The following is a 13,704-nucleotide window of genomic DNA, read 5'->3' as shown; positions in this document are numbered from 1 at the left end:
CCCCTATATTTTCTTCTGGAATTTTATAGTTTTGGTTATTATATTTAGGGCTTTAATCCAACTTGAGTTGATATTCGTGTATGGTGAAATGTAAGTGTCCAGTTTCATTCTTTTGCATGTGGATATCTAGTTTATACAACACCATTCGTTGAAGAGACAATCTTTTCCCCATTGTGTATTCTTAGCACTCTTGTCAACAATCAGCTAAGTATATACACATGGACTTATTTCTGAGCCCTCTGTTCTGTTCCATTGGTCAATATTCCTGTCTTTATGCAGCATCGTATCATTTTGAGTATCATAACATTGTAATATATTTGGAATCAGAAAATGTCATACCTTGAGCTTTGTTCTTTTCTCAAAATTGAGTTGGCAATTTGTGGCTCAAAATGAATTTTGGAATTAGTATTTCTATTTCCATGGGAAAAAAGGCATTGGAATCTTGATAGGGCTGCACTAAATCTGTGTTACCACTTTGGATACTATGAACATTTAACCAATATTGTGTCTTCCTGCCCATGAACATGGAGTGTCTTTCCATTTGTGTCTTGTTAAATTTCTTTCATCAATGTTTTGTCATTTTCAAAGGACAAGTCTCTCATGTTCTTAAGTTTATTCTTTTGTATTTTATTCTTTTAGTGATACTGTAAACAGGACTATTTTCCTAATTTCTTTTTCACTTTGTTGCTAGTATATAGAAACAAAACTGATTTTTGTATGTTGAGTTTGTATCTTACAACTTTATTGAAATCCTTTATTAGTTATATTTTTAACTCTTTAGAATTTTCTATATAAAAGAATATGTTACCTGAAAACAGGGACACTTGCACTCCTTTAAATTTAATGCCTTTTATTTCTCTGGCTAAGAATTCTAATGCTATGTTAAATGAAGAGCAAGAGTAGATATCCTTGATTTGTTCCTGATCTTAGAATAAAAGCTTTCAATCTTTACCTTGAGTTAAAGATCGATATATATGGCCTTTATTGTGTTAAGGTAATTTCCTTCTAATCCTAGTTCATTGAGGGTTTTTATAATAAAGTGGTGTTGAATGTTGTCCAACACTTTCTCTACATTTGTTGAGATGATCATGTGATTTTTTATCCTTTATTCTGTTAATGTTGTGTGTCAAATTAATTGAATTTCATATGTTGAACCATCTTTATGTCCCAGAAATAAATCTCAATTGGTAATGACATATAATCTTTTTAATGTGTTATAGGACTTAGTTTGCTCATTTTTTTCGAGGAGTTTTTCATTTATAACCATCAAGGACACTGGCCCTTAGTTGTCTTTCTTTTTTTGAATCATTTTTTATGGACCTTAGATTTATTTTCTTGTAGTGACTGTCTTTAGCATCAGAGTAGCACTGGACTCATAAAATGAGTTTGGAAGTATTCCACCTTTCCTTCATATTTTTAAGAAGATTTTGCAAAAGATTGGTATTAATTTTTCTTCAAATGTTTGGTATGAATTCAACAGTGAAACCATCTGATCCTGTGCTGTTATTTGTTGGTAGGTGTTTGATTACAGATTCAATCTCAATACTGATTATAGGTCTGTTCAGACATTCCTCATGTTTTATTTCTTCATGGTTTAGTCTTGGTAGGTTGCAGGTTTTCAAGACTTAATCCATTTCTTCTAGGGTATTCAATTTGTTGGTGTATAATTATTCAAAGTAGTCTCCCACAATCCTTTGTATCAATATGACACCAGTTATAACATCTAATCTTTTATTTTGATTGAAGTCTTCTCTATTTTTTTCTTAGTGTACCCAAGAGTTTTCCAATTGCTCAAATATTTTCAAGGAAAAAAAGACAACCTCTGAGTTTCATTGATTTTCTTCTATTATTTTTTTCCATTTTCTATTTTGTTTATTGTTATTCTAATCTTTGTTATTTCATCCCTTCTGATAACTTTGGGCTTAGTTTTTCTTTTCCAACGTCCTTATTGAGCAAAGTAAGGTTGTTTTATGAGATCTTTCTTCTATTTTAATGTAGGTTTTTATAACTATCCACTTCCCTCTTAGAACTGCTTTATCTGCATCTCCCATGTTTTGGTATGTTGTGTTTTATTTTTATTTGTTTTGAGGTATTTTATAATTTCTTCCTTGATTCCTCTTTGAACTGTTGTGCTATTACACAATAGTTGTTCAAGAATGTGATGTTTAATTGCCACATATTTGTAACTTTTTCAGTTTTCACTCTACCAGTTGGTAGTTTCATTACATGGTGGTTAGAAATGGTAGTTTGTTTGATTTCAGTCTTTTTAAATTTCTTTTTATTTTATTATTTTTAAAAGTATCTCTACAACCAATTTGTGGCTCAAACTCCCAACCCTGGGATCAAGAGTTGCATGCTGTATTGACTGAGCCAGCCAGGTGCCCTTTAAATACCTAAGAATTGTTTTATGATATAACATGTGATCTATCTTGGGGAAAGATCCATGTTCACTTGAGAAGAATGTGTGTTCAATGGAATCTACCAAACCAATGTATCACTTCTATTCTCACACTGGTGATTAGACTGTGCTAGCCTTTTTTAGAACTCCAAGACTGGCAAAACAGAAGCAATCATCTGAGAAACCCCTCAGAAAAGATGGAACATGAGATGCATGAGTCAACCCCTTCCCTCACATTTATGAAGCTTGGACAAGTATAAGAATGACAGCTGATTACTCATAAACAAAGAAGCCAGAATAATATGGGCTGACATATTTAAAGTGCTAGAAGGCAAGAAAAAAAATCATTTAAAAAATTTTCACCGTAACTAAATCTCCATCAAAAAATATAGTTCAAAATGAAGGGAAATAGACATTTTTTAAAAAGCTGAAAAAATTAATCCCAAGAAGAATTACACTAATAGAAATGTTAAAGGAGAATAGAGAGCACAAGACCCAAGTAAATATGTGGTTGAATATTAAACAATTTTTATTATCTTTATTGTATGTACATACTTCTATTTCTTTCAAAATTTTGTGTTTTTGGAAAGAAAAATGGAAAAAAGTCACTGTGGGGTTTATAGCAAGAACACAAAAGGTAGGAGAATTACGGTGTCATTATGTAATTATATTGTTCACAAGATAGTATAAAATAATTCAAAGGCAAATGATGAGATGTTAAAGACTCATATTACAATTTTTAGAAAAACACCTGAAAAATATCGTGTAAAGCTATAGCAGAAACCTTAGGAGTTAAAAAAAAACTATATATATTTTAAAATGCTTGATTAATCCAAAAATGATAAGAAAAGATAAAAGTAACAGAGAACATATGCTGAAAACATAAAATATCTACCAACAGGGCTCATTTAAATATGACTGTATCAATAACTTCATTAAATATAAATTGAGTAATCATTCTAATTTAGAAATAGAAAGTTTGGTCAAAAAACAATAAACCTACTTTAAGTATTAAGACACAGATGGATAGACCCAGAAAATACTAATAATAAGGAAGTTGAAAGAACTACTTTAAAATCAGGCAGAGTAGACTTTAAGATAAGGTATATCACCAAATATAAAGAAAACTTTATAATTACAAAAGGGATAATTAATCAAGAAGAGAAAACAGGGGTGCCTGGATGGCTTAGTCAGTTAAGCAGCTGGCTCATCATTTCCCCTCAGGTCATGATCTCATGGTTTGTGGATTCAAGCCCTGTGTTGGGCTGCACACAAGAACATGGAGCCTATTTGGGATTTTCTCTCTCTCTCTCTCTATCCCTCCCCCACTTTCGCTGTCTCTCTCTTTCAAAATGAATAAAACTTTACAAAGTATTTAATAAACAAAAATAAAAAAGAAGAGAAAACAATCCTGAATCTGTATTCTGATTGTTTTTTAAATTGAAAAGGTATAAAGCAAAAACTGACAGAACTAAAGGGAGAAACAAGTAAATCCACAACAAAGTCAGAAATTTTAAACCTCATAACTTGTTAATTTATAGAATGAGTGGTCCAAAAAGAGTAGGTATGTGGAAGAGAAGAAAGGTTCCGAAAAATTGAAATTAACTAATTAATAGGTATGAAGCACTATATTACATCTGCAGAACATGCTTATTTCAAAACTATCAAAAAATTTAAATCATATCACATAAATTGACCATAATTGAATGAAATTTGAAATCAATAGAAATAAGATACCTAGAAAGTAACCAAATATTTGACAAGTACATTTATGAATATTACATGAATCATAATAGTAAATCAAACAAACTTAGGGAAAAAATCATACTGAATGATAATGAAAGCATAACATAATAAGACTCATTGGATGCAGGCCCAGGTAATTGTAAACAGGTGCAGACAGTTTTCTTGGTGGATACCATCAAACATTAAAGTAAGAAATAACACCAATCTTGCATAAACATTTTTACAAAATAGAAAAAAGAAAACATGTCACAATTGACTGTATGAGAAAATATAATCTTTATACAAAAGCCTGAAAAGAACATTACAAGAAAATAAACTTAGAGTTAAAAATTACTCAGAAACATAGAATCACAATTCCTTGCAAAATCATTATAGACCTAAATCCATCAATAATGATAAAGGAAAATAGATTATAACAAAGTAGAGTTTGTATCATGAATGTGAGGTTGCCTTAAAATTCGGCAATCCATTTAAATGACTCTAAATCCATTTTAAAAGTAAGAAGTAAAAATAATGAATCTTAATAGAGATAGAATTTTTTTTATAAATTCAACACTGAATCCTAATAAATATTTTCAGCACATTATAAATAGAAGGCACCCCCAGTCTGCTAAAATGCTTCTAGCAAAGACTTAAAGCTAACAAGACACTATTATAATATCAAACAGCCCATAAAACAGGAAAAATCTAAGGATGTTTGGTCTCATTATTTTGAATCAACATTATAGCTGAGGTCCTAACCAGTGCAACAAGACAAGAAAAATAATTAGCAGGCAAAAATATTAGATAAGAAGTAAAACTATTTTTATTTGCAGATAACACGGTTATGTGCTTTAAAAACTATATTTGAAGCTATTAATAAAAAAATTAGAACTGTAAGTATATTTAAGGTAACATGATATAAGTTAAAATACAAAAAAAGCAATTGTTTTAAAACATAATCTCAATAAAATATTGGAATTTTAATTTCCAAATATCATTAAAATGGCATGCAAGTATTAAATAGGAATAAATTTTATGAAAGTTGCCTAAGACCTCACTACTGAAAACTAGAACATAAAGAATATTAAAGAATGATTAAATAAATGGAAAAATAATTTGTGTGAAATAATTGTGAAAGAATTGATATTGTTAAGATACTGAAGAAACTGACAAGCTGATTCTACAATTTATACAATACAACTTTTTGAACACTACTTTTCAAGAAGGAGAGTGATGCTGTGAGACATTTACTACCAAATATCAAAACATACAAAAATGCAGGGTGTCTGGGTGGCTCAATTGGTTAAGCATCCAACTCTTGATCTCAGCTCAGGCCATGGTCTCACAGTTCATGAGTTCAAGCCCCGCACTGGGCTCTATGCTGATGGCACGCAGCCTGCTTGGGACTCTGTCTCTCCCTCTCCCTCTCTGTCCCTCCAAAGTTCATGCTCTCTCTCTCTCTTTCAAAATAAATAAATAAACTTAAAAAAAACTTACAAAAATGCTTACCTACTGATGGTATTAATCTAAGGACAGATGAATCAATGAATGGAATAAAATCAAGAATTTAGAAATGGATTTGGTTTTCCACATTTGGTTTTCCACAAACCTATCTCTACAATTTAATGGGGAATAGAAACTCTTATCAACAAATGATACTGGAAGAACTGGTATCAATATGGTAAAAAAATATAAACTTGGATCCTATTTTATGTCCTACACATTTCATTTCAGTTGTATCATAAACATAAATGTAAAATCTGAATTTATATACCAGCTAGATGAACACATGGAAGATATCTTTGCAAGTGATAAATACGAAATAAAAACAACCTATGGATTTTTCTCAGGTACAAGCTGAATCTGTCCCAAAAAAGTTCATCAGACTGAAGAGAAATTATATACATGATGAAAAATTGGAACTTCAGGAAAGACAAAATAAATAAATACACTGGTCCAGTTAACAAATGGACTAACACTAGAACAAAAAGGCAAAGATTGTCACATTAGATTTAAAATAAAGAATAAACTATATGGTTTTTAGTGGAAACAATTTAATAAAAAAGGCACAGAGTGACTGCAAAAATGTAGGGAAAGGTATAAAAATTGAATATGAAGCATATTAAAACTACTGGGTCTACAAAGTAAAAAGTGACAAACTAAACAGAGAAATAGAAAAATCAACTTTCATAAATAGAGAATTAACTTCCCTCTCAGTACTTGATAGAACATGTAGAAAATAAATCAATGGAGTTACAAAAGACTTGATCCAATCAACACTGAAAGAATGCTAATAACCAACAACTGCAGCATTTATGTGCAAGAGTTCAGGGAACATTCAAGAAATAAGATACATTGGGCCATAAGAAGAAAATCTTCAACAAACTTAACATAATTGAAACCATACAATAATAGCATATTAGTTTCCTAGGCCAGCTGTAACAAAGTGCCATAAAACAGGTAACTTAAAACAACAGAAATGTATTGTCTCAGTTCTGGAGGCTAGAAGCCTGAAACCAATATGTTACCAGAGCCAATCTGCCTCTGAAACCTGTAGGAGAACCCTTTCTTGCTTTAGCCTCTTTCAATGCCCTAATTACCAACGTAAAGAAATGGTATCATGCTTTATGCATACAACATCTTCAACTGCATATATGCACATTTAGGAGTAATATAAATATTAACTGCTGCAAAGTGTTTCTCAGCTTCACTGTACAATGGGTACAAAAATCATGTAGATTTGCACATTCTCCATATACAAGATTTGGAACACAAAGAGAAGGAACAAAAAGGATGCTTGAAACTACTAGGAAACAATACTTCCTTAAGTAAAAATCTATTGGATTCATGTTGTCTGAGGCAAAAGATAGAACTAGTTAATTAATTTGTGTTTTTTGTCACATAGGGCATTCAAATGTTTCTCACACTTTGAAGCAGTATCCGTATCCAACTCATAAAACTCCTTGCTATTTGGATACATGTTGACACAGAGCAAGACAGGTTGGAAAATGGGTCTTTTTCCTGGATCCAAATAATGTTAGTCACATTAGAACTTATGGTTATGCTTACGGATACATGTCTGAGTGGCAGATGCTAAGTGACAGAAGTTGCTGTATGTTCTTTTTTTTTCTTTAGAAGTTGCTATATGTTTTTTTTAAATAAATTTACCTGTCTTTTGTGTTTGTAATGTGGAATCATCTAAAGCATGGAGCCCAGAGAGGTACCTCTTTTGCTGTATTTTAAATGTGGTTTTGACTACATGAATATAGTAGCTAGAGTAGAGTATGAGTTAATCTTTATGGAAAAACCCCAGTGAGGATCTATCCTGAAGTCAGTATGTAGAGGGAGTATATAGGTATTAATTTGAATGACTATAATAAAATTGTGCCAGTCTCCACTATTATCACATTCTGTCCAACTGATCCAGAGAGATGAAAAGTGAGGCTATAAGGATATTAATTTTAATGACCATCTATGGAAAACTGACCAGTCTCCACACTCATTCTATCCTGCCTTACTCCTCCATGCAGAGAAATGGAAAGGCCATTTCCCTGCCTCCTGCCCCATGTTCAAAATGTGCGTGTGTGCGCGCGTGCACACACACACACACACACACACACACACACACACACATTCCAAAACTGGAGCGTTTAATTCCATGAGTAGTTAGACCTTCACATATTGAATTTGACATGTGAATTAAAGCATTCCCCAGTCAGGCATCTCAGGACACCAAGTCTAATATTCTCATGCTGCATAGAGATCTCTAAAAATGAAGCTTGCCATTAAAAATGTTCAGCCATGTCCCCAGAAACAAAACATCTATTTAGGCTTCACAATCATGTGAGCAGTTTATCAGGAAAAACACCTTCCTACACAATAGCAGAGAAAACCAATTTCAACCTACCTACAATAATCAACCAAACACTTCATTCTGAAGTATATGAGCAGGCGACTAAGATTTAACACATACAATAAAAATCAACAGAATAAAATAGTAAGCTTAAAAACAATGGCAGAATATTGATCCCAGGATAAATATAGTTCAGGAATGAGAAGAAACATTTAAAAATAATTTAATTAATATCCTCAAATAAATATGAGAACATCATATACTGCTAGTGGGAATGTAAAATGGTATAGTCACTTGGGAAAACAGTTTGACAGTTTCTTAAATAACTGAACATGCAACTACCACACAAGCTATCAATTGCACTCCTGGGGATTTATATCAGAGAAATAAAAATTTATATTCATACAAACACGAATACATGAATGTTTATACTAGCTTTATTAGTAACAGCCCAAGGCTGGAAACAATTCTAATATTCTTCAATGGTTGATTGGTTAAATAGTAATACATCCATACGATGGAATATGACTCAGCAATTAAAAGCAAGGAAATAATGATAGATGCAACAACCTGTATGAATCTCCACAGAATTATGCTGCATGAACAAAGCCAAATGCATACTGTGTAAACACTGTATTTACATTAGGTTTCATATGAAATTCTTGAAATTATAAAATTATAAAAATGGTGAACAGATTAAACGTCACCAGAGATTAAGTAAGGAAGGGGTAGAATGGGAGAGAATTGACTATGACTATAAAAAGGCAACATGAGGTATCCTTGTAATGGAAATGCCCTCTATCTTTACTGTATAAATTTCAGTATCTCAGTTAGGATACTGTATTTTAGTTTTGCAAGATGCTCTCATTGTGAAAAATTGGGTAAGGGGTACATGGGATTTCTATTACTTCTTACAACTGCATGTCAATCTACAATTTTCTCAAAAGGAAAAGCGTAATTAAAAACCAAACTGAATGTTGAAAAAAGTATTAGAAAAAATATGATTTTTATATGTAGGTAAACCAATAGAGTTGCTGGAAAAAAAAACACTGAGGAAATACAAGTATTGTAGTAGAGAGAAAGTTAAAAGTAAAATAAAGGTAAAAGCAGTGATAACTGACATAGAAGTTCAATCCCATAAACACAATATACTATGAAGAATTATAAAACAGTAAACAGAAGAAAGAAAGAGGATAAAATTATTAAAGAATTAAGATAGGGGCACCTGGGTGGCTCAGTCAGTTGAGCATCCAACTTCGGCTCAGGTCATGATCTCACAGCTCCTGAGTTCGAGCCCCGCAACAGGCTCTATGCTGACAGCTCAGAGCCTGGAGCCTGCTTCGGATTCTGGGTCTCTCTCTCTCTCTCTCTCTCTCTCTCTGCCTCTAACCCACTTGCATTCTGTCTCTGTGTCTGTCAAAAACAAATAAACATTAAAAAAATTAAATTAAAAAAGAATATGAAAAATTTCCAGAAGTTGGTTGAATGGAGAGAAGTCTGGGAATATGGCAGATTAAGAATATCCTAAACTCACCTCATCCCACAAATTCAACTACATAAAACTCCCATCAGTGTAAATAACCCAGAAAACAAAACAACCTGAAGACTGGCAGAACAAACTCTACTGAAGGTAGAGAAGAGTCCACATCAAAGATGCTAAAAAAACCCCAAAAAACTGGAGAGATGAGATGAGGAGTGAAATGGGTCAAGACCAACCAAGGCAAGAGGAGCCAAATTTCCTAAGTTCTTACAAGCAGTGGGTCTTAAAGCCTGGAATTTTAAAAATCAGCAGTCTTGGTTCTGGGAGTCTGGAGTACAACAGGAATTTAAGTACCCACCATTAAAGAGACACAGCACAATAAACAGCCAGCAGTTTGAAAAAGGCCTGGGACACATGAGAGGGAGAGTGATTTACTCATCTCAAAGCTTGTCCAGGAAAAGCAGGGATCGTAGGGAGACCCCTCCAGAAACAAAAGAGCTAGCAGGCACCATTTCCCTCTCCTGCTCCTCAGCATAAATGCATTGACACCTTCAGGAACCAGAACAGCACCAACACTCCCTACCTAACTTGCTTACACCAAGCACTACCCCCTGGGGATTCTGCAGATCCTCACTTCCAAGACACCCTTGCCTCAGTCCTAGTGCTACAGTCCCCCATCCCTAGAAAACCTGTGCAAAGCTCCCTAGCATTGCATTTTCCAACTTCCGCTTTTTGTGTGGACTTGGTTCTAGTGGCTGTGGTGGCAGGTCACATTTCACAAGCAGATCACTGTACACCTTGTTAAAATGCACCCCACTGGCCAGGAACAGGCTCTACCCAGAACAGGCAAAGAGAGCCTCTATATATATAACTAGAAGAGTTAATACCTATTCTACTCAACCTATTCCAAAAAGTAGAAAAGGAAGGAAAACTTCCAAATTCATTCTGTGAGGCCAGGATTACCCTAACCCCCAAACCAGATAAAGACACTAAAAGAAGAGAACTACAGGCCAATATCTCTGATGAACATACATGCAAAAATCTGCAACAAAATAATAGCAAACTGAATCTAAAAAAAATCATTTTTAAATCATTTAAAATCATATTTTAAATCATTTAAAATCATATTTTAAAAAATCATTCACCACAATAAAGTGGGATTTATTCTGGGAAGGCAAAGGTTGTTCAATATATACAAATCAGTCAAAGTAAAATATCACATCAATAAGAGAAAGGATAAGAACCACGTGGTCATTTCTATAGATGCAGAAAAAGCATTTGACAAAGTACAATATTCACTTATGATAAAAACCTCAAAAAACAGGCTTTGAGGAAACATACTTCAACATTAAAAAGGTAATAGATAAAAAACTCACAACTAATATACTCAATGGGGAAAAAACTTAGAGCTTTTCACCTAGGGTCAGGAACAAGACAAGGATGTTGAGTCTTACCATTTTTATTTGATACGGTCCTGGAAGTCTTGGCCATACAAATCAGACAAGAAAAAGAAAAGGCATCCACATTGGGAAGGAAGAAGTAAAACTTTCCCTATTTGCAGGTGACATGGTACTGTATATAGAAAACCCAAAAGAATTCACCCAAAAAAAAAATACTAGAACTAATAAATGCATTCATTAAATTCACAGGATATAAAATTAATGTACAGAAAACCATTGCATTTCTATATACTAATAGTATAGCAGCAGAAAGAGAAAATAAGAAAAAAATCCCATTTACAATTACACCAAAAATAATAAAATACCTGAGAATAAACTTAACCAACGAGTTGAAAGATCCATACTCTGAAAACTATATAACATTAATAAAACAAATTGAAGACAACACAAAGAAATGTAAATGCATCCCATGCTCATGGATTGGAAGAACAAACATTGTTGGAATTTATATACTACCCAAAGCAATCTACACATTTAATATAATCCCTACCAATATACCACTAGCATTTTTCACAGAACTAGAAGAAACAATTCTAAAATTTTTATGGAACCACAAAAGACCCAAAATAGCCAAAGCAATCTTAAAAAAGAAAAACGAAACTGGAGGCATCATAATTCCAGACTTCAAGTTATATTATATAGCTGTACTAATTAAAACAGCAGGACACTGGCATAAAAATAGACACATAGATTAATAGAACAGAATAAAGAAATAAAGCCACAATCGTATAGTCAATTAGTCTTTGACAAAGGGGACAAGAATATGCAATGGGCAAAAGATAGTTGCTTCAACAAATGATGCTGGGAAAATTGGACAGGTACATGCAAAAGAATGAAATTGGATCACTTTCTTACACCAATCAGAATAGATAAAAACTCAAGAAACAAGCATTGGTGAGGATGAGGGAAAAAAGGAACCCTTGTGTATTGTTGGTGGGAATGCAAGCTGCTGCAGCCACTGTGGAAGGCAATATGGACATTCCACAAAAAATGTATTGCAATTACTGGATCATAGAGTAGTTCTATTTTTCATCTTACACAAAGAATATGAAAGCAATAATTTGAAGAGATATATGCATCCCTATGTTTACTGCAGAGTTATTTATAATAGCCAAACTGTGGAAGCAGCCAAATTGTCCATTGATAGATAAATGGGTAAAGAAGATGTAGTAGATAGATAGAGATAGAGATAGAGATAGAGATAGAGATAGAGATAGAGATAGAGATAGAGATAGAGATAGATAGAGATAGAGATAGAGATAGAGATAGATAGATATAGAGATATAGATACATAGATACATGCAATGGAATACTATTCAGCCATAAAAAGAGTGAAAATTTGCAATTGCAACAACGTGGATAGAGCTAGAGAGTGTAATGTTAATTGAAATATTCCAGAGAAAGACAAACACCATATGACTTCACATATATGAAATTTAAGAAACAAAACAAACAAACAAAGAAGGAAAAAAGAGAGAGACAAACCCAAACACAGACAGTTAACAGAGAGATGGGGGGGATGGGTGAAATAGGTGAAGGGGATTAAGAGTACGTTTCTCGGGGCGCCTGGGTGGCGCAGTCGGTTAAGTGTCTGACTTCAGCCAGGTCACGATCTCGCTGTCCGTGAGTTCAAGCCCCGCGTCAGGCTCTGGGCTGATGGCTCAGAGCCTGGAGCCTGTTTCCGATTCTGTGTCTCCCTCTCTCTCTGCCCCTCCCCCGTTCATGCTCTGTCTCTCTCTGTCCCAAAAATAAATAAAAAACGTTGAAAAAAAAATTAAAAAAAAAAAAGTACATTTCTCTTGATGAAAACTGAGTAATATATGGAACCATTGAATCATGAGAGTGTACACCTGAAACTAATATAACACTGTATATTAACTACACTATAATAACAAAAATTCCAACAGTTGAAAAAATTCAGAAATCTTTAGAATCAAAGGATAATGTTTGGTCTTCTTATTTAGATAAGAACAGTATGTCTATCAGGAAGTTTTACTGGTTTTTTTTGGTATAAAGTTTTCATCTTTGTGGTTAAATTTATATAGCAAAATAAAATTTTAATTCTTGAACCTGTTTTAATATGCATCTTTATTTTCTGTTTAGAATAAACTATTTGGATATTGCAGATGTACTGGAAAATTCTTTCTAGTCTATTAGTAATTTTTTGACAGAAATTTCAAACCATTTGAAAGAATTATGTTTTTATCAATTTCCAATATTTATATCTCTTTATTTTTTGTCTTAATGCAATGGTTAGGTCTTCCAGCAAAATAAAAAATTATAAAAATAATTATGTTATTCTTCTTTTTTAATATAATTTGTCAAATTGGCTTACATACAACACCCAATGCTCATCCCAACAAGTGCCCTCCTCAATGCCCATCACCCACTTTCCCCTCTCCCCAACCCCCATCAACCCTCAGTTTGCTCTCTGTATTTAACAGTCTCTTATGGTTCGCCTCCCTTCCTCTATTTGTAACTTTTTTTTTCCCCTTCCCCTGCCCCCTGGTCTTCTGTTAAGTTTCTCAGGATCCACATATGAGTGAAAACATATGATATCTATCCTTCTCTGACTGACTTATTTCACTTAGCATAATACCCTCCAGTTCCATCCACGTTGCTGCAAATGGCCAGATTTCATTCTTTCTCATCACCAAGTAGTATTCCATTGTATGCATAAACCACATCTTCTTTATCCATTCATCAGTTGATGGACATTTTGGCTCTTTCCATAATTTGGCTATTGTTCAAAGTACTTCTATAAACTTTGGGGTACATGTGCTCC

The sequence above is a fragment of the Herpailurus yagouaroundi genome, unplaced genomic scaffold (assembly GCF_014898765.1).
Source record: "Herpailurus yagouaroundi ecotype Mexico unplaced genomic scaffold, PumYag 67641, whole genome shotgun sequence".
Taxonomy (NCBI): Eukaryota; Metazoa; Chordata; class Mammalia; order Carnivora; family Felidae; genus Herpailurus; species Herpailurus yagouaroundi.
Note: the sequence above shows the minus strand (reverse complement) of the source record.